This window comes from Protopterus annectens, chromosome 2.part1, assembly GCF_019279795.1.
Source record: "Protopterus annectens isolate FY-2018-M chromosome 2.part1, PAN1.0, whole genome shotgun sequence".
Lineage (NCBI taxonomy): Eukaryota > Metazoa > Chordata > Ceratodontiformes > Protopteridae > Protopterus > Protopterus annectens.
Window position 1 is genome coordinate 973560503 of NC_056729.1, and position 21965 is coordinate 973582467.

Below are 21965 nucleotides of genomic sequence, written 5' to 3' on the forward strand. Positions count from 1 at the left end.
AACGAAGCCAATTTTCAGTGGAGGCCCAGGGAGAAAGGCTCCATATGCATGTCTTTATAACGTGGGAGGAAACCAGAGCACCCGGAGGAAACCCACATGAACGCAGGGAGGACATGCAGACTCCACACAGAAGGCACCCCAGCTGAGAATCGAATTGGAGAACCTCTTGCTGCGAGGTGACAATGCTACGACTGCGCCATCCAATGTCAGTCCAGTCTGTCCAATAACAGTTTTGCATTCTATTTTTTTGTGATTTTTCTGAGGGATACAAAGGCTGAAACTGAAATGTGTGACATTATTTTCTAACTTCACTCTTTAATGATTTGCCAGTACAAAAGTATGAGGCCAAACTGTGAACATTCTGTGAAAATCTGTACCTTTGAGAGGTATGAATGTGTGAATCTTTGATGCATGAGGTCTGTTACTTGATAGAGGATGAATGTATTCACATAAGTCACTGCTGTCACATATTGATGTCATTGATGTAAAAATCACCCACCTTATACTTACTTACTTACATTAGTAAGTAACAGTATGTAAGAATATGCCATTCATTTGTGTTCTTAGACACTTATTTTTATATTCCAGGTTCAAAACATAGCTTGGAAATCTGTCAGTTACAAGATGTACCGCTCCTTATCATTTGTAGCAAGCTGTACACACAACTTGTGATTTGCAATTTACTAGTGTAGACGTATATTGGGGAAGGCATATACTTTAATGTGAGAACTCACCAAACACTCCGAAGCCCAAGTCTCAATTCCACCGAAAATGCAAAGTCCGACGCAGTATAAATATAAATACAAATTTATTTTAAGCCGTTGAAACCATACGCTTTTCGTCGGCTAGCAATCCGACTTCTTCAGAAAGAACAAACAAGCAAACAGTGCCTCCCCTTCATTGAGAACATTTAAACAGTTCATTAATTGAGTATAGCAAGTCACATGGTTTGACCTCTTCTGAATTAAAGTCCCAGCACTAGAAAAAGCACTGGGGAAACAATGAACAACTAAATGCTCATGTAATGACAGTGCAATACCAAAATGTTAAAGCCGCATAACTCACAAAGCAGGCTGCCAGATAGAACAGTGTGTACACACACACAAGACAAGTCCAAAGCATGCAAATACACAAAAACTCGGCTTTAGTCATGAAAATGAACATCCACAAAGGTTTGAAACATAAAACACAGGCAGCAATAAGCCCCCACTGCCAAGTTTAAAAACTGGAGGAATTTTTAAAAAGATTTTAAAAAATCGAAACACACTGCCTGTTGTTGAAATGGCCCGCAGGGCCGAATAGCCTCCCACCAGAAATGGTGGAAAAGGACCTTCTCCTTTGAGAATCTGAAATGAGGCAGCTGTGTCCATAAAATGTAGAGTATGTTGTTGTTACTGTTTCACCCATGCATGCCCCCCCCCCTTTTTTTCCTTACTAAGTCCTATGAACCCACCTAAATGTATAGTCTGGGCTTTTATTTTGGCCATAAGTTGGAAAACGCTCCTGAGTCTCAGTCTGGTTCTAGTACTTCAAGTGAGGCCAGAAATTTAACACAACTGATTGAGATTCTTACCGAAAAGGTGAATGTACTATCAAACAGGTTGGACAGTGCTTTGGGATCACAGCCGAGCCGAGGCTTGGATTTAGAGACGCTTCCAGCAGGTGTCTGTGGTTCAACGCATCCAGGGGTCAGCCCTATTACTGCTTCCAAGTTTCCAGCAGTTCATTTCCATCCTGGAGATGAGGGTGCTAAGCATGGACCTGACTCAGTTTCCCTGGAGACACAGCTCCCAGGTTCCTGTGCACCTTCCCAGATTCTGAGCCAGGGGAACTTAAGTGGTACTGACCATCGAGTTTATATACATCCAGGTCCTTCCAGTCAAGGTACTACTTCTCTTTCTTCATGGTTATATCGAGCATTTGAGTTTGGTAATTCATCAAAGTCAACTAAACCAGACTACAACACGAGTGTCTCTATAGACTTGCCTTCCATATTAAATACATTTGATCAAAATCTCCTGAAATTAAGAAAATTACAAATGGAGGTGGCATATTTTGGGGAATGCAAACGAGCCAATATAATCCCAAAGGCCTTAGATCCTGGCAGTTTCCAACTGGCCTCCAGGACGGGTCTGCTTTCCATAGAGACTTGAAAAAACTATTCAACCGTCAAGGGGTCGAACTTATGGAATTGATTTGCCATCATTATCAGCAGGCCATTGACACTCTTCTTCTTGATACTTCTAAGCTTGATGATGTCATCAGGAATGATACTAATTTCCATAGATACAAGTTTGATTACGACAGCACCTTCCATAGTATAGACCAACACATTTCTAAATTAACCTCTACTAAGATAAAGAAGTTAAACAGGGATATTGAAGTGTATAAACGTGGTACAGCATATCCCAAACCTCCTCCATCCCAAGGCAATTTTTTGACTCACATGCCTTGGGAGGGTGAAAACCGCCAGCCTCTTGAAGCTTGTTTTGTTTCAACTGATCATTCCAACTCAACCATTGTTTCGAATTCCCCAAGAATTGAAGACTTTACAAACAGTAGTGATCAGAGAGCAGCCCTAAACCTCACCACTCCACCTGGTAGGGCAAAGGGAGACAACCTTTTTCATGTCCTGGCCTCCTCTCCACCTTCGGACCAAGTTCGGAGGACGAATCTTCGGTCCAGGAACAAGATGATTTAAACGCATTAGTTATAGAAACTGTACTTTATTCCAGTTTATGTGAAACATTGACGAACACTGACAAGGACTTTAAAATTTATAATTTTTCTGACTACTCTTTTGACACAATGTTAATAGATTTGCTAACCAAAGGTGTCTCTTTTGTGGCTTCAAGGAGAGCAGATGTAGCTTCTTCTATTATTGATTTAAAACTTTTTGTTAGGAAGCTTAATTTACAGGTTTTAATGGGGACATTTTGGGGGGAGAAAAAAGATTTCTTATTATCTAGCACTTATAATCCACCTCTCCACCCTACACTGAACACATTTGAACAGATTTGCGAGTTAGATATCAGACATGCCCTCACAGACCGTTTACCCCCACAGTCCTCTATGTTTAACATCAGCAAAGCAGAGAATTCCCTACTCGACATGCTAGCTGGGGCTTCAGTCAGGGTAATGCAACCCGACAAGGATGGGGGTTTAGTGGTTATGGAGGAATCAGATTATAAGAAAAGAATGGAGGATATTCTCTCTGCATATTGTTATCTAGAGGTATCCCGGAATGAGCTTAATATAGGAAATTCTCGTGTAGTTTCTTACTTCAGTGATATGTTTCTAAATGGAACCATTGACATGGATTTATTCAACTTCATTTCTCTTCCTGTATTCAAGGTTCCAGTAATTTTCGGCACCCCTAAAATACATAAAAATCTTTCTAATCCCCCCATGCGTCCACTAGTAAGTGATAGGGGCAGCATTACATACGCTGCTGCCAAAGTAGTTGATTCCATTTAAAAAGAATATGTGGCTACTGAATCTAAAATCAGTAAAGATTCTTGGTCTTTTCTAGCCAGGGTCAACTCTACACCTTTCCATGAGGATAGTCATTTTTTAACCGTTGATGTAAAGGATTTATACACTTCCATCCCTCACTCAGTGGCCTTAGAATGAATCCCTTCCTTGATGTCCCTTAAACTAGCCCCTGCTATTGAGATCCAATTGGTGAGTGAATTGTTGGATATTATTCTATCCAACAATTATGTTTCTTTTAATAACAGTTTTACCTTCAACAAGTAGGAGTATCAATGGGTTCTCCTTGCGGGGCAAATGTGGCCAACATGGTTATGGCCTATGAGGAAAGGGAATTTGTCATGAATAACAGTTTAGTCATGGACTTTGTACTTATGTACACTCAGTTCCTTGACGATATTTGTATCATCACTAGAGGGGGAGAAAATGTTGTTAAAACTATGGTACAACTCTTCAACTCCTCCACTGAATTTTTACAATTCACCCATAGCACATCCAAGGATAGTATCACCTACTTAGATGTGGATTTAAGGAAGGATCTGAATTCTAGGAGCTATGTAGCCAAAATACATAGAAAAGATGCCTTTTCTAATAGCTATGTTCATTTTGACAGTTTCCACCCATACAAACAGAAAAGGTCTATTCGTAAAGGCCAAGTTGTACAGGCAGCACAGATGATATCTATAGACTTTGATTTTTTAGTGGAATGTAACTTTATGGCTGACCTCTTTATCAGCAGGGGATACCCACATGACTTAGTTTCAGACCTAGTGGAAGAGGTTCAGTCTAAGAGATTTTCAGGTTTTTATGAACCTATCCTTAGTCAGGGGGGGGGGGTGTAAACATGACAACTCGATCAGGGAGTATAGAACAGGCACCTTACTCATTCCAAAGTTTGATTATAACTTACACTATGGATGCCAGAGCCATTTTTACAACAGTTATGAAGAATTGGCCCTTAATCCTGCAGGATAAGTCCACAAGTAAGGTGTTTGTAGACCCTCCTAGGGTAGTTTACAGGAGAGGTTCGAATATCAAGGACATACTGGCAAGAAAACCCAAGACCCACAGTAACCGATCAGGCATGTACAAATGTTCCATGTGCCGATATTATGGTTATATAAAAACAGGGTCAAGGTTTTCCATCAATGAGGTAGTCTTCCACTTGGCAGGTAAATTCAACTGTAATAGTACACAAGTAGTGTACTTAGCCCAGTGTGTTTGCTGTCCCGCTTTTTATGTAGGCAAGACAGACAGAAGACTACAAGATCATATATATGAACACCTGTATGCTATCAGAATAGGTAAAATGGACAATGCTCTAGCCAAACACGCCATGGAAAACTTAGGCCACAGTTACACATTCAGAGTTATAGATCAGGTTAGTTCCAATCCAAGGGGAGGCCACACTCCCCTGTATTAAGAAAGTAGGGAACTGTGGTGGCAATTAAGGCTGGATGCATGTCATGTGCCCGGCCTAAATGGTTCTTTGAACATGGCTTGCTTACTGAAGTTAAAGAGGCTCAAGAGATGACCTGTAGCAATACCATTCCACATTGGACGGGTTTTAATATGAATTTTACATTCATTTGTTATTAATAGCCAGTTTTTTACTCCTTTAAATCACGAACACCATCAGAGGCTCTATATGGTCACATCACTTGAGTCATTATGTTTTTATATCTTTATATTGTCATTTCATTTTTATTTAACAGCAGGATCCCAGTTTCCAACTTATGGCCAAAATAAAAGCCCAGACTATATGCTTAGGTGGGTTCATAGGACTTAGTAAGGAAAAAAGGGGGGGGGGACATGCATACGTTGGGTGAAACAGTAACAACATACCCTATATTTTATGGACACGGCTGCCTCATTTCAGATTCTCAAAGGAGAAGGTCCTTTTCCACCATTTTTGGTGGGAGGCTATTCGGCCCTGCGGACCATTTCAAAAACAGGCAGTGTGTTTCGATTTTTAAAATCTTTTTAAAATCTCAAAAATTCCTCCAGTTTTTAAACTTGGCAGTGGGGGCTTATTGCTGCCTGTGTTTTATGTTTCAAACCTTTGTGGATGTTCATTTTCATGACTAAAGCCTAATTTTTGTGTATTTGCATGCCTTGGACTTGTCTTGTGTGTGTGTACATACTGTTCTATCTGGCAGCCTGCTTTGTGAGTTATGCGGCTTTAACATTTTGGTATTGCACTGTCATTACATGAGCATTTAGTTGTTCATTGTTTCCCCAGTGCTTTTTCTAGTGCTGGGACTTTAATTCAGAAGAGGTCAAACCATGTGACTTGCTATTCTCAATTAGTGAACTGTTTAAATGTTCTCAATGAAGGGGAGGCACTGTTTGCTTGTTTGTTCTTTCTGAAGAAGTCGGATTGCTAGCCGACGAAAAGCGTATGGTTTCAACGGCTTAAAATAAATTTGTATTTATATTTATACTGCGTCAGACTTTGCATTTTCAATGTAATTGAGACTTGGGCTTTGGAGTGTTTGGTGAGTTCTCACAGCATTTTCTAGTTTTTCCAGTTTGTCCAATATACTTTAATGTAGTCATTAAAAGTCACATTGGCAGTCCTGATCACAATTACTTCGCTAATGACATATCTGATACCATTTGTGAAAGAAGAGAATCATCTGGATTTGAATGCTGGATCACCTGTGGTCTGACCAGGAGATCACCTCTTTTACACCCTGTGGTACACAGAAGACTTGGCAGCATGTGTATTTTCCACACTCAGTACTGTTCAGAGTGCTGACAGACATGTATTTCTGCCGAGCCAGTTTGCATGTAGGAAGGCTTATTACATTAAACTTTTCACTGTTTTTCGTAAGCAGACAACTGCATTTTCTAGGTGCATAATGTTGCACAAATGGGGAAGGCAAGGCCAACGGTTACAGTATTTAGGTAAGAAAACATTGGCCCCAATATTTCAAAGCTAGACTACATCATGCATATCATACTAGCTGCCAGCAATTTTTCCCATAACATATCTTCCAAGCCTGATGTATGAACCATTAACAGATGTATTTTGCAGTTAATCCCAATCAGGTCAGCTATTATATGTCCCTATTTGCACACAGTTTGGCATTGAACACCAGTGGACACTGCTACTTCACAAGCTCAATCTGAATTCCTGAAATTCAAATCAACCATGTCCTAATATTTTGCTATCACCTGCATAAATCAGCTTCTCGATGATGTGCTTTGTGAAGAGGCGTATAGCATGTCTAACTGTGGTTACTGGGCTGTAATCCTCCAATACATGGAAATGCATTCATAAACACAAGAAAAGGGCAGTGATATGTGTGCTTGACTGGACACATACTTTCTGATATTCACATGTGCCCTGCAGCAATGCACTTGCAAATGATGTATCAGTACTTGGGCCATTGTCATGCAGACTCCAGAATAACACAAGCTAACTATATTCTTACATTTGGTATGGGTTTATAGTGATAGTGGACACTGATCATGCATGATCACATCCCATTGATATTGTCAGTAACTTGTATTAATGTGGGCATCCCTCCATCCAAATATGAAGACACATAACTCCATCATTGCACTACTGGTGTTTCCCCAAGTGTGTGTGTGTGTGTGTGTGTGTGTGTGTGTGTGTGTGTGTGTGTGTGTGTGTGTGTGTGTGTGTTTGTCTCATTTGCACAACATCCTGAAAAACAGGTAAATGTCTGTTGCACTTCTGCAATATGCATTCATGACAGCTTATTTGACCAAGGTTGCCAGGATGTATTTATAAGTACTTTTGCAAACTGAGCACACTTTGACACTGTCAAAGTCAAACTTCACTGGTGGTTCCGGCATTAAGTACTGTGTTCTCTATCATTTTAACTAGATAGGCAGTAGTTCTAATCTCACAGTAGTCAGTTTGTGCGTGTCTATGTCTGAGAAGGTGTGTGCATAGTCAGATGAACATGAGTCCAGGTCCTGCTGCCCTCACTCAAGTAGCATTCGGGAGATACCTTTACACTGCTACATAACTACACAGCAATTTCAAATAGCCCTCCCAACATCCTCTTCTCAGCACACACTGATGATATCATCCCATATAAAGTGCACTCTGATGCTAATGATGTCATCCTTTGTAATATGCAGTGTGACACCATTTACACCAGACCTTTGTGGTGGCGCTAGTGATAAGTACTGTGTTCTCTAACTTGTATAACTAGATAGGTACAGTGGATATAAAAAGTTTGCACATCCCTGTTAAAATGCCAGGTTTTTTTGATATAAAAAAATGAGACCACAATAAATAATTTCAAAACTTTTCCCATGTTTAATGTGACCTATAACCTGTACAATTCAATTGAAAACCAAACAAATCTGTTAGGGGAAAAAATATAAAAAATAAAAAACATACAATAAGCTGGTTGCATAAGTGTGCACATCTTGAACTAATACTTTGTTGAAGCACCTTTTGATTTAATTACAGCATTCAGTCTTCTTGGGTAGGAATCTATCAGCATGGCACATCCTGACTTGGCAATATTTGCCCACTCTTCCTTGCAAATGCTCTCAAAATCTGTCAGATTGCGAGGGGATCTCTTGTGCACAGCCCTCTTCAGGTCACCCCACACATTTTCTATTGGATTTAGGTCTGGGCTCAGGCTGGGCCATTCCAAAACTTTAACTTTCTTTTGGTGAAGCCATTCTTTTGCTGATTTGGAGGTATGCTTGGGGTCATTGTCATGTTGAAAGGTGAAATTCCTCTTCATCTTCAGCTTTCTAGTAGACAACTGAAGGCTTTGTGCCAAAAGTGACTGGTATTTGGAAGTGTTCATAATTCCCTCCACCTTGGCTAAAGCCCCAGTTCCAGCTGAAGAAAAGCAACCCCAAAGCATGATACTGCCACCACCATGCTCCACCATGGGGGTGGTGGTCTTTTGGTGATGCAAAGTGTTGTTTTTGCACCATACGTACCTTTTGGAATTGCAGTCAAAAAGTTCAACATTGCTCTCATCAGACCATAACACATTTTCCAACATGCTTTTGGGGGACTTGATGTATTGTTTTGCAAATTTTAGCTGGGTGTAGATATTTTTCTGTGTAAGAAAAGGCTTCCATCTTGTAACCCTACCCTATAGCCCATACATATGGAGAATACAGGAGATTGTTGTCACATGTAGTACACAACCAGTACTTGGCAGAAATTCCTGCAGCTCCTTCAGTGTTGCTGTAGGTCTCTTGGCAGCCTCCCTGACCAGTTTTCATCTTGTCTTTTCATCAATTTTAGAGGGATGTCCAGTTCTTTGCAATGTCACTGTTGTCCCATAATTTCTCCACTTTTTGCTGACTGTCTTCACTGTGTTCCATGGTATATCCAATGCTGTGGAAATGTTTTTGTACTCTTCTCCTGACTGATACCTTTCAACAATGAGATCCCTTTGATGCTTTGTAAGCTCTCTGCGAACCATGGCTTTTGCTGTAGCAGGCAACTGAGTAAATATCAGGAAAATACTACTAGGACAGCTGACCTTTATTTGGGTTTAATCAGAGCCTCTTTAATTGATGGCAGATGTGTACTGTGCTTCCTGCATGTGAGAGCAGAGTATTCTGCATGTATAATCCCTCAAAATGCTGTTTTCCATGCCTTATGCATTGTATTTGTATATCAATAGCACACTATTTGTGTTATACACTGTAACTAGTAATAATCATAATATTTATTTATGCTGATTTCTGTTAATTTCTACCTTTGTGTCCTTTGAATCCTTATAATGGTATGCATTTATTGCTGCATGTAGTGCTTCGTGAACATGTATGTGTCAACAAATTATTTAGCTGCATTTTTGTGGCACTATCTACAAAATAGTTTGATCCCAAGTACCATTGATTTTTAAATTTGTTAGTTTACACAACACTGCTATGTGCAATTTTATGTTGGCTTTTGCATGTGTTTTGGACTGTATTTGTATTCATTTTAGCACTGTTTCATATAACATTATCCAGTAAGGGTATGTCATGCAGTGTATGTATCTTTAAAAGTATGTGCTTTTTGCACTGTGCATCATAAATTAATATGAATGGATTTGTGGAATGCATTATGTTTTACAGTATGCATTGGATGCAGATCACTATGCTGTCTTTTATCAGTATCTGTATTGTGTAGTAAGTCTTTGTTATACTACGCATTGTTGTGTTTTCATTAATCTCAGCCTCAATGAAATAAGTAAAGTATCTAATGAAAAATATATCCCAAAATTGCAAGATATTTTTTCCTTGCTACATACATTATTTCACCTTTCCATTCATGTGACACTTAAGACTCCATCCCTGTTTGGCCCATTTGTTCCACAAACCCCTGACATCCTACAACACTAGGACAGGGAGGTGACAATTAGGCCTTGCAGCTGTCATTTGTATAAAATATTCATAGTTAAGGGATTTATTTTACACACTTCTAACTCCACCAACCCTAATTAGCTAGCCAGTACCCTACAATGCCTGCTGTGATGGGCCAGCATGCGTGCATACCTTTGTACCCTCACAATACTCAGCTAGAGTGCTGTGTCATTTTTGGTGAGTTCAAGTTCCCTACACATCTAAGTGCAGGAGCTGTACTTTCAGCCTTTCCCCATGTGGCAGTTCTGTGGTGAGACTTCATCATCTTCCTCCCTCTCTGGGATGGGAGAGACAGTGTCAGCATTTCTCCCTCATTCCTCTTTATATGGTTTCAACAGTCCTGAGGTTGATAGCTGATCCTTGTCGCTTGTAACATAATCTCAACTAAAACCTCTATGCCCTGGAGATCACCATGATCAAAGTGCAGGATTAATAACAGAATGTTGCAGATTTATTGTTTATTCATTTCATTTTATCTAGTAATTTCATATATTTTAATAATTTTCTTCTCAAAGATATTTTATGCATTACTAATCAAAATTCTCAGAGAGTCATTCATGTATTTGACATTTCATTGTGCAAGCATCTTTGCAAGCACTTTTATTGTGTGAGACACAATTACCCAGAAACCATGGCTGCTGTCACTGCTGGTGCTTGCCATTTTCTTACTATGTAGTGACCTCAATGTTCTTTATAATAAGGTTAGCGAGACCTTATGGCACAGCAAGTGGGTCCAGTGCTGCTCCACCTCACAAAAGGTTACTCATCACATTTCTTAATCTTCAAGGTCAGTAACACGATAAAAATTACTTACAGACAATGCTGGCAGCTACCGAAGTAAGTTCATATGATAAAACAGCGAACAAGAGAAACATTGTGTCAAATGCATTTAATGTAATAACATATCAAATATCCAACTAAACTCTAAATCACATCAACTCCTCCTTATTTATTGCCTAGAAAACCCAGTCAAAGAAATACATAAATTTTGCCTGGCATAATCTTCCCATTGTGAGTTCATGCAGCATTTAGTCCTCTGCCAGACAGACAGACTTTGCTTTATAAAACTTCATTCCTTCTGCAGTGATTATATATTTGTTCCTACAACTGCACTCGGCTGCCTGGTTGAAGGTTTCCAGCCTTGTCTTGTTCTGAGTTGTGTCTACTCATTTACAGTCATCAGAAACTAGACCGGCATCCTGTTAATTACTGCAAGTTATTTCCTAGAAGGATCACTGTTCTAACCTGGTTAACAAATGTAAATGAAAATAAAAATAAGCTTAATTGCACTCCCACTTCTCATTTTCTAAGAATTCTGAGGTAGGGTCCATCAGATTCATTGCCTTGTGCTTCTACAGTTTTTTTCAAACTCTTTTATTCCTCTGTGAAAGTCCTTAGGCCAGCCTCCTTATACCAAGACTACTACTGTCTGGCTTTGGTAAACACCCCTTCTCTTCCACTGTAAATGCTGAATAAAAAGTACTGGTTTAGCAATCCTGCTTTTTTGCCCACCACCATTGGTCCATTGTTTTTGCCTCACTATCCCTTTATTTGTCTTGGTTTACTATCATATTTCCGAATCGAACTCCATCGACTTCACTTTTGTCGAACACAGAAATTCAAAAACGGTAATGTCGAACACCAAAAGCCAACCTAGGAACAGATTTTATCATGGGTCGAGATAGGGAAGATGTTTGTAGTTCATCAATAACAGTGAACACCTATCTCGACCCATGTTAAAACCGTTCCTAGGTTGGCTTTTGGTGTTCGACATTACCGTTTTCGAATTTCCGTGTTTGACAAAAGTGCAGTCGACGGAGTTTGATTCGGAAATATGAAAGTAAACCCTTTGTCTTCCCTTACATGTCTACAAAAGGAATACTCTCCCCTCTTGATGGAATTGGGTATCTTTCTCCCTGTTTGGACCTTTGCTTTTCTCTTTGCCTTATCATTGTCCTTCTATTTTAACTTAAATACTTCCAGGCATTCCTCTTCCTGTTTCATTATACTTCCTCAATTTGTTCCATCACCTTCAAAGCCAGCTCATTTGAAAACCTCAGTAATTTTTCTTTGTTTTACATACATACATTCATTTTACATGTAGAATTGTTAATTCAGTGATGCATAGGTTCATAGGTGTTTACTAGGCTAACAACCACAAGGACCTTTTTAAGCCTTACCATGCATCCCAAATCTCTGACGAGTCCTGGTACCCTTGATAAGTGTAAGCAGGGGCAACGGAATGAAACATTTGCAAGTAGGGTAACGGCCTGGGAAAGTAACCATTTTTGATGGTGGCCATTGTGTTTTCATCGATTTCCACCATCCTTCATGTCCAACCTATAGAGCTTCATCAACATAATGACTTATTTTACAATGCCCAGTTTTGATTTATTTAAATCTATTTTTAGCTGATGGTGGACTACATTTTTTGGGCCTTGTTCATTCATCTAATACCTTCCAGTTCTGACATCTTTCTCCATTTTTGTCTGTAAGTACATGCTTCTAACAGTGTATTATATTGTGTAGGCTCCAGTACCAGATACCTAATGCCTGTTCTTTGTACAGAGTCAGTTTTGATATAAATCTTAAATGCAATCATTGTGGTTATATTCCAGTTTACAACTAGCATATTACAGCATACCATTAATAATGGCATTCCTTTCTATGCCATTATTATTTATTTATTTTATTTATTTATTGCATTTGTTGACTGGGAAGGTCCACTGGGCCAAAATGTGCCCATTTTCAGTGGAGGCCCAGGGAGAAAAGCTCCAGAGAGATACAAATACATACAATTTTATAAAGCACACTAACAATACAGTGCTTACAATGTGTTAGAGACAAGATAACAAATATATCAGATCAAACCGCTAAAGCACAAGAGCATACATTACATTCACAATGATAAAAACACAAGCTAGCAAGCAAGCTAGCTTATAAGGCAACAGTTTAACATTTCTCATATTTTTCATACTTTTGAGGTAGGTGGTTTACAGATAAGAATAGCCAGTATAAGATGACTGCAAATGGGTGGACAAGACTAAGAACAAGACAAAAGCTGGAAACCTTCAACCAAGTAGCCTGAGCACAGTTGTAGGAGAGACCGGGGATACTTGTGATAAAAATGCATTCCTTCAACAATAGGTAGATGACTATGGTTAACACAGGCTTTAGATATCTAGAGCACACTTGGGTTGTTTTACTTATTCTAGGGCTCATATCCTTTACACTGTTTAAGAAAATTATGGATGCTCATACGCAGTCAATAGAGATCATTCGTAATGTTTCAGCAAATATCTTGCTAATTTGCAAAAATGTATCTGACAGTTAGTTCATAAGGTTAAGGCTATGAGCTGTTAACTAGCTATATCCTGTAGTGCCGGGTTTAATTGCCTCAGCCTTCTGCCTACTTTGTGATCTTGAACAAGTTGCTTAACCAGACAGTGCTTTGGGATCAACTGAGAATTTGGGGCTAGGCTCCTTTATGGCCTCTTAGACTGCATGCCTAGTAACTATTTATGAGTATGCACCACCTTGATTACTATATTGCCACTGTAACTTGGTGTAACACCCTGTTAGCCTAAGATATAAAAACATAAATAAATCCATAAACTGATATTATACTGAAACATGGTAAGCATTAGTTAGTTATTTCCCTTATAGCCTTCTGTAATAAGGTCATATGCCTTTATACCATGCACTCTGGGAAGGTGAGTGAGGCTCATATACCTCACGTGTGGATTGTATGGCATGTTTCACATGGTCAAAGCTGCATTACTTACACACCTTCATCCTGACACAGCCAGCTCATCAACAGAATGATGACATGCTGATTTACAGATCTAGTCAGATCAGCTAGACATACAAAACCCGCTATAATTAGACCTACTACATCTAAACAATTGGATCACAACTAAGCAACTCTTACTGAATCACAGAAAAAGTTACGACCTTTGGAACTAATAAAAGAATAGCAACATGTTCTAAAACACTTCACGTCACTGATCAGTTCGATAACCCCAAGGAAACTGTAACATTCTTTAGATATCTATAGATTTGGTTTGATCAATCCATTAATTTTTCAGTAAGAAATTGAAAAACCCAGGCTCAAGATCAACTACTTACTATTCTGGGCTAAAAATGATCCTATTTTCTTTCTTTCTACCCCCGCCAGAGCTGCCATTGGTAAAGAAGCCCTACCCACAGTATGGTTTACTACTTTCAGCCACAGCCTCAAATAAAGTACATCAGTACTTCAATCAGTCTGTAAAAAAATCTTCTGCTTCATCACATCACATGGGACATATGTGGAGATCCTCAACAAAAATATACCCAAACAAAGGAGACCTCCAAGGGAAAAACCTCTGAGGCAAAAACATACGCCATCTCCACAGCCCTCCACACCACATACCACGCATAGTTCATACACCTGTGTCTCACAACCACTAAGGCTTATCCATCAACCCAACATATCAGTCATAGGTGACTTTATTGTGAAACACACAGATGTGTCTCTCAAAAAGCTGGATAAGGAGAAAGTCACAGTTATTTGTCTGTCAGGGGCCAGAATTCACCATATCACACACGCACTCAAGTCTCTCAACAATAGGTACTGTTATGACTCTGTCGAACTTGCTGAATATGTGTCCCAGGCAGGTATGTCCCTAGCCTTAAGCAGCATTCTACCGTCACCCAAAATGATGCCTCAATACAAACAGAAAATGATTGACTTTAACAATTGGCTTAGTTTCTGGTGTCATTCCAGGGGGATCCAGTACCTGACAGCCTGGGAAGATATGATCAACAGACCACGTTGCTTTGCCAGAGATGGCCTGCATCTGTCTCACCTGGGCTTCAGGATTCTGGTAAAGGCTCTTGCCTCCCCTATAGTGCCTTTTTTTAGGAAAAGTGATGAGGTTAAAACTGCCAACATAAAAATTTCAACAAAACACAAATTAAAGGTCATGCTGTTAAACGCTAGGAGTCTAAACATGAAACTGCACTCATTGCAAGCATTCCTAACCCTGGACAATGCTGACATCTGTACAGTCACAGAAATCTGGTTTAAAGCTGCGGAGAGCACCCCAGCCTTACCTGGTTACTCATCCTATCATACAGTCAGACCCCAAACTGTGGGTAGTAAAGCCAAAGGAGGTGGAGTTTCAATATATATTAAAGACATACACACCTCCAAGCTGGGCAAACAGTATGACACACAGGAGACACTCCAGGTGCAGTTAACTATTGACAAGATCCCTATACAAATCATAGCTAGCTACCGGGCCCCACATCTGACCCATGATGCCCAAACTGCCTATCTAGACCTCTTTGAATCTATCAAGGTTCAACCCTTTACCCTGATCCTGGGTGACTTTAACTATCCAAACATAGACTGGAAGAACTACTCTTGCCAGAACACAAATGCCCAGAGATTCCTCGATTTTGTCAATGCAAATGCTTTGGAACAGCTAGTCGATACCCCCACAAGAGGGGATAATATCTTGGACTTGGTATTAACCAACATGAGTAACCACTGCAGCATCCCTGCAGTATCATCCTCCCTTGTAAAATCAGACTTTAAAGTGGTCATGTTTGAAGTCACCATCTTCCCCAACCCCCCCTAGCTAAGGTCAATCAAAAAAACTTCTCCAAAGCTGATTACAGCCTTCTGAGGGATGGTATAAACAGCTTCACAGCCCCCTCCCCATCTCTAGGAACTAGCACCAGTATCCAAAACTATACCAAATTACTATATGAACATTTATATAGATGCATGGAATCAGGAATACCTGACAGGACTAAGTCATCCTCCTCAAGGAAGAGTAAACCTGTCTGGTGGGCATCTGCAATAAATAAAATCTATATCAAAAGAAAAAAATTACTGTCTAGGACCAAGAAGGAGCAGGTGCCCAATTGGAAGCAATATTTCCTTAGCCTAAACAAGCAAATAAAAGCACTAGTGAAATCCTCCAAAACAAACTTCGAGTCCGAATTGGCCACATCTACTAGAGACAATCATAAGGCCTTCTTCACATATGCCCGTAATCTCAAAGGTAGCACCCAGATCTGTTCAAGGACACCACATATACAAATGCTGTAGATAAAGCAAGCGTGCTGGCTGACATATTCAGTGAAATTTTCACCCCTCTGTCCCCCCCATCAGTAAATCAGGACATTCCCAGTACCTGCCCCCTCCCCCTTATATCTAGGGATCAGGTCATCACTACTCTCTCAAAGGCAGAAAATACAGCCTCCATGGGACCTGATAACATCCCAGGCTGCATCCTACATGAACTCAGGCAGGAACCTGCAGCACCATTAGGCACCCTGTTCAACCAAAGTCTGAGTACTGGTTTTGTCCCAGCTGAGTGGAGGACAACCACTGTCATCCCTTTACAAAAAGGTGGAATGTCCACTGATTCAATAAATTATAGACCCATCAGCTTAACTAGCTTGATCTGCAGGGCCATGGAACGGATTATCATGGACCTCATTAAAAAGGACATTGGGAACCTCCAAACACTCGATCCCACACAGTTTGGCTTCATTAAGGGGAGGTCATGTCTGTTAAATTTGGTCGACTTTTTTGAGACAGTCACGAAAGCCATGGATGAGGGAAAGACAGTGCACACCACCTACCTTGACATGACCAAAGCCTTCAACACTACTCCCCATTCGGGCATAATAGATAAACTCTCTCAACTAGGCATCAATCTGTATGCTACCAGATGGCTCACTGGTGGAACCCACCTAGTCAAAATAGGGGAAGCCACCTCAAGCAGTAGACCCATATCGAGTGGTGTACCCCAGGGTTCAGTCTTGTGGCCTCTGTTATTTGGGATATACTTTTCTGAGGTACAGACAAAACCAGTGGGCTATGGCTGACCAAGTTTGCAGATGACTGCAAGTTGGGAGCTGTCATCAATTCCCCTAGTGACATGGACATCCTCCAAGAGGGTCTCACCAAAACAAATGACTGGTGCCAGAAACATAGCCTCAAGCTGAATACAAAAAAATGCATCTTCATTCCATTTGGGGGGGGAGAGATGCCTCCACAAATTAGCACATTAATAACAATGTTCTAAGCACACAGTCAGTCGGGAGGCATTATTGCACCCAGATTGATAGCAGCCTGAATTTTGACAATCATGTTGCTTCCATTGTATGGAAAGCTTTCTACATGGCCCACCTCATAAGTAAGGGTATCTCATCCAGGGACAAGGAGGTCATAACATCCCTGTATTCTTCCCTTATAAGGCCCATTATTGAGTACAATGCCCCATTTGGCATGTACCTTGCAAAATACATGCAGCAGAGGTTCCTCACCAGGAGAATCCAGGGTCTCAAAAAATCTACCATACACAGATAGGCTAAAAGCCCTATCCCTCTACTCTGTTTCATACAGACTTCTCAGAGGTGACCTCTGTCTGGCATGCAAGGTGATCTCGGACCCCACCTTGATGGGACTGCTGCATATCCGCAAGTCAAGCTCCACTTGAGTAACCCTCACACACGGCCTCAACCTGGTCTGTGACATCAATAGGACTTGCTGGTGGGACAAATTTGTGTCCCAGAGACTCCACCATCTATGGAATAGACTCCCTCTCCAAGTCAAGCAGAGTACCTCTTTACCCCTTTTTAAGAGCAACCTGGATAACTGGATGGGAAATAGAAAATACATCCCTGGGATTCCACCCGTGTCCCTGCTGGACAGGGGAATTGGGTGCTGATTTGTCTATGCATGGGCTAAACTCTTGGCTAGGCTTATAAGGGCCTCAGGGTCAATAGCCTAGTAACTTCCTATGCTCCTATGATCACCCATTATCATCAGTTCAAAATATAGCTGTGGGAAAACCAGATAACATAGTCCATGAAAATAAAATAAAAGTAGCATTAATCATTGAGATTGCTACACCCAGTGATTACAGTGTCTTGCCTGCAGATAACCACAAAGTAATAAAATACTGGGATTTGCAGTAAGAAGCAAGGCCATTGTGGGAGAATGATACCCAGACAGTTCCAGATGTAGAAGGAGCAATGGGTCTCATAAAAAGTAATATGCAGTCGTATTAAGATAAGCTACCAGTACATATAAATCCATATGAATTACAGAAGGAGTCAGTCCTGGGCACATTATGGTTTCTGAGAAGAACACTTTTGGCTAACATTAAAGATGGAAACAATACTAATTTCATGAACTTTAATCATATTTTGACTTAGGAGTGGAGTCCATTCCTGTCATGGTACTAGAAACCCAAAAGAGTTGGATAGTTTAAACTGAAAGAACATCATTGTGTTACCCTATAAAAAGCCAAAAAAAAACTACCTGTAGAAGGTAGATAAAGCCTCCTCTTAGGTTCCCTACATTTCATACTACTTAGTCAAGACACCCGGTTACTGCTCACCATGAAACTCATTGTAACCACCCCCATACCTCTCAAGTGGCCAGATTTTCACAGAATGTGCAGATTTTTGCCTCATATTTTTTTCTGTTACCAATAATATTTGTGGTTTCCTGTCCAATCAGTGAGGATTGAACTCACTAAATAATAATATACATTTGAGTCTCAGGCTTGATATCCTTCAGAAAATGCATGGTAATACAACACTTTTTATTCTAGCAGCTTTCTAAGTTTATAAAAGCAATATTTAAAATTTGTCCCTATTTTGGACCTTTGATCCCCCATTATATTTATCTTTGTCCTGATTTCTTGTGCTAAGAGGTTGAGCAGTATGATCACCCCACACTACAGCCTCAGATGTCATGCTAGAACAAGAATTACACCCCAGGCACCCACTTTGAAATTTTACTACACTGACCACAACTTCTCTATCACCCACCTCCACACTATGGTAATTCATACATGAAAATATAACTAAAATGTTAGTATACCCTTAACTTACGATTCTCCCTCAAACAATTTCTGCTAGAAAATTTAAAGGTAACTGTAATAGACAGGTCATATCATGTAGCTAATCAAATCTCCAGCTGCATCCTACTCATTGCTATTTATATTGACTGTTGGTAATGGATGATCTCATGTGACGTAGACTTCATCATGTTCTATGATGCTTTGTACCTTATGTTTTCAGTGTTTTTCATCTACTTCAATTTTATAATGTTTGCACAATCACCAGTGCAACAGTTTTGTCACATTATTATACCTTTTAATATACAGTCCTTCTGCCATTAGTATATCACAACCAGCAATGAGGTGCGCGACTGTTTCCAATTCTGTTGTACAATACCTAAATTTCTCTGTTTCTTCCACACGCTCAATGGACTTTGTAAACCAAAGTGTATGTAGCACATTATCTTGGGCTGCAACTATTAAGTTTTCATGTTTTGGTTTGAATTTGCATCTCCTTAACCATTCCTGAATTCAGTCCTGATCAACAAGAGGTTCTTCCAGGAGTTTTCTATAGTTGCAACTATATTTATACATTTTCCACATTTCTTGCCTTCTCATCTGATCCTACACCTTATATTCCAGTACCTACTTAAAGGCCCCTTTCTCCAAATCTGTGCTGTAAACTAAGCTGCTCTCCTTTCCAGATCCTCAAGCCTCGCTAGGCTTGTCTTCCCTTTTTACTGCTCCCTGCAAAACTGTGAGTCCTGTCTCCAGGCCTTCTACCTTTTCTCTTTCTCACCCTCTAGCCTGCTACTTTCACACTTTTTTTTTCTGCCTCTCTCAGTCCTTTGCCTTCTATTTCACTCTTTCTGCTTGTCCCTAATATTCACTACCCCTCTATTAATTGCGCTTTCTCCTAGAGAATTTCTTTTACCACCATAACATCACTATCTTATTGTCATTATAGCTCTCTTTTACTTTACAGTAGTGACCTACATGGAAAAGTAACTTCAATCCCCCCCATCCTCAGTACACCTGGCTGACATTCTATCTACTGACCCTGAAAGTGATACAAGAATTGCTCTCTAGCCAAGGACGGGAGGAAACTAACAAAAACAAAAGAAAAACACCATCAAAAGCTATATGTATGTATGTGTCCCAATTGCTTCTTCCTCACCTGATGTTAGAAACACTTGTTTTGTCTTTTTTGCAAATTAAACTAGGCTGTGGCATGCACATGTATTTCTCGGCTCACTAACCCCCACCACTACCACTTTCTTTTACCCCCACTGAGTATGCATCTCTCTCCCTAGTCTCTGTATCACTTTGGCACCTAACTAACTTCAGGAAAGTGTGCTAAAGGCTAAGACTTTGCTGCCTGCCTCCTCTCTTTTCTAAACCAAGGGTTCACTTCATACATTATCAACATGTTTCTTTACTCACCTAGTCTCTCCACGATAAACCCTATTTTCCTCACTGATAAGCTTAAGCACAAGTCCCACTGATAGTTTTGTTTTTTTTTTTTTTTTGAAGCATAGTGATCTTCTGCTCCTGGCTTTGCCCACTCTGTTTGCCCTCGCTTCACTCAGGCTCTCTCCACTCCCCTACCTTACCCCCATTTCAACCCACCCCTAACTTTCTTTACATATACAGTCTTACACAGACACACCTCTTCCTCCTATCCAAGCAATCTGACTAATCTAACACCTGCTTCAGTCCTATAACCACTCCCACTTCTCTTCTCCTTTAACATTCTCATTATTCCCCCTTCCCAGCCTCCCTAACTCCTACTTCTAATTTAGAGTCACACCCTCTCTGCTTTCTCTACTCTTATTCACTGCATCCTTGACTCATCTACCACTCTTCCTTCTCCCTACCTACTCTCCAGTCATGTGGCCACTCTATCTCTTCACCACCTTTTTTTCTTCCTCTAACAACCTCTTACCATTCATCAATTTACTATGAATCCTCCTGACCTACTCTTCCCTATACTCCCAACACTCATACTATCTCTTACCCACAATTAATCTCACCATCTCTCTTCCCTATTTCACTATCTGACCTCTTCAAAGTTCCTACTTGTTCTAACTCATCTCTCTCCTCTGGTCAGAAACTTAGATTTCCTACTACCTTGAACTTATTCTCTTCTCTCCTCACTGTCTTCAACACTCTTCTTTTGGATGGAGAGATCCACCCCAACCCAGGGTCTCCCACCTCTTCCTTGCACAGTATCACTGCTCATACCCCTCCCCCTCACTTATCCCTTCCTACAAGTAATTCCCCTTCCAAATCTCTAAAAATCTTCTCTCTAAATATCCAAAGTATTGTAAATAAAGTAACAGACCTGCACTCCTGGATATCTAACACATCTCCTCACATTATTGCCCTATCATAAACTTGGCTGAAACCTCACATCCTTAACACAGAAATCCTACTTCTAGGTTATAATATCTTTCACTCAGATAGAACCAGCAAACGGGGAGGAGGGGATGCTATCCTCTACTCTGAGCTACTTAACCTGTCCCTTCTCCATCTCTGTTCCCTGCTTCTCACCTGCTGAAATACTAATCATAAATTGTCACCTCAACCCTCACAAAAAATTTCCATAGTCTCTATATATATTCCGTCTGGCAATACTATTCCCATCCTAGAGAACTCTGTCCTGGGTCACTCACATATCCCTTATGAAACTATCATACTTGGAGACACTAATATAGACTGGACTAAACTGTCCCCCTCATCCCCTACCAATAGTCTTAACCTTCATGGTTTTCACCAATATATCTCCACCCCTACTAGAATAAAAAAAACCTCCTCATCTGGCCTTGTCCTTGACTGGATCCTTACTTCAGTTCATCACCTCTATCATAATCGTGGTATACTTCCCAACTCATTGAGTGACCACTCTCCAACCTTCATACACAGATTCACTTAACACTCATCTAAAGACCCTACTTACAGGGTATGCCGAAACCTTACCCACTTCGTCCCAGACACTTAACTCCAAAGTATCTGGCATTAATTGGTCTTTCCTCTATCACCTCCCTCTCAGTGAGGCGGTAAATTCCTTCAGTAAGATTTTCCTTGACACACTTGATTTTGTTGCTCCATCCAGAAAAATCAGAATCAAATCCAGCTATGCCCCATGGCTAACAAAACAAACCTGCTCAATCATACACAAAAGAGATTCTTCCTGGAAAGCATGGGTTAAAAACAAGCCCAGTATCTTACTGCAGATATACAGAGAGCTCA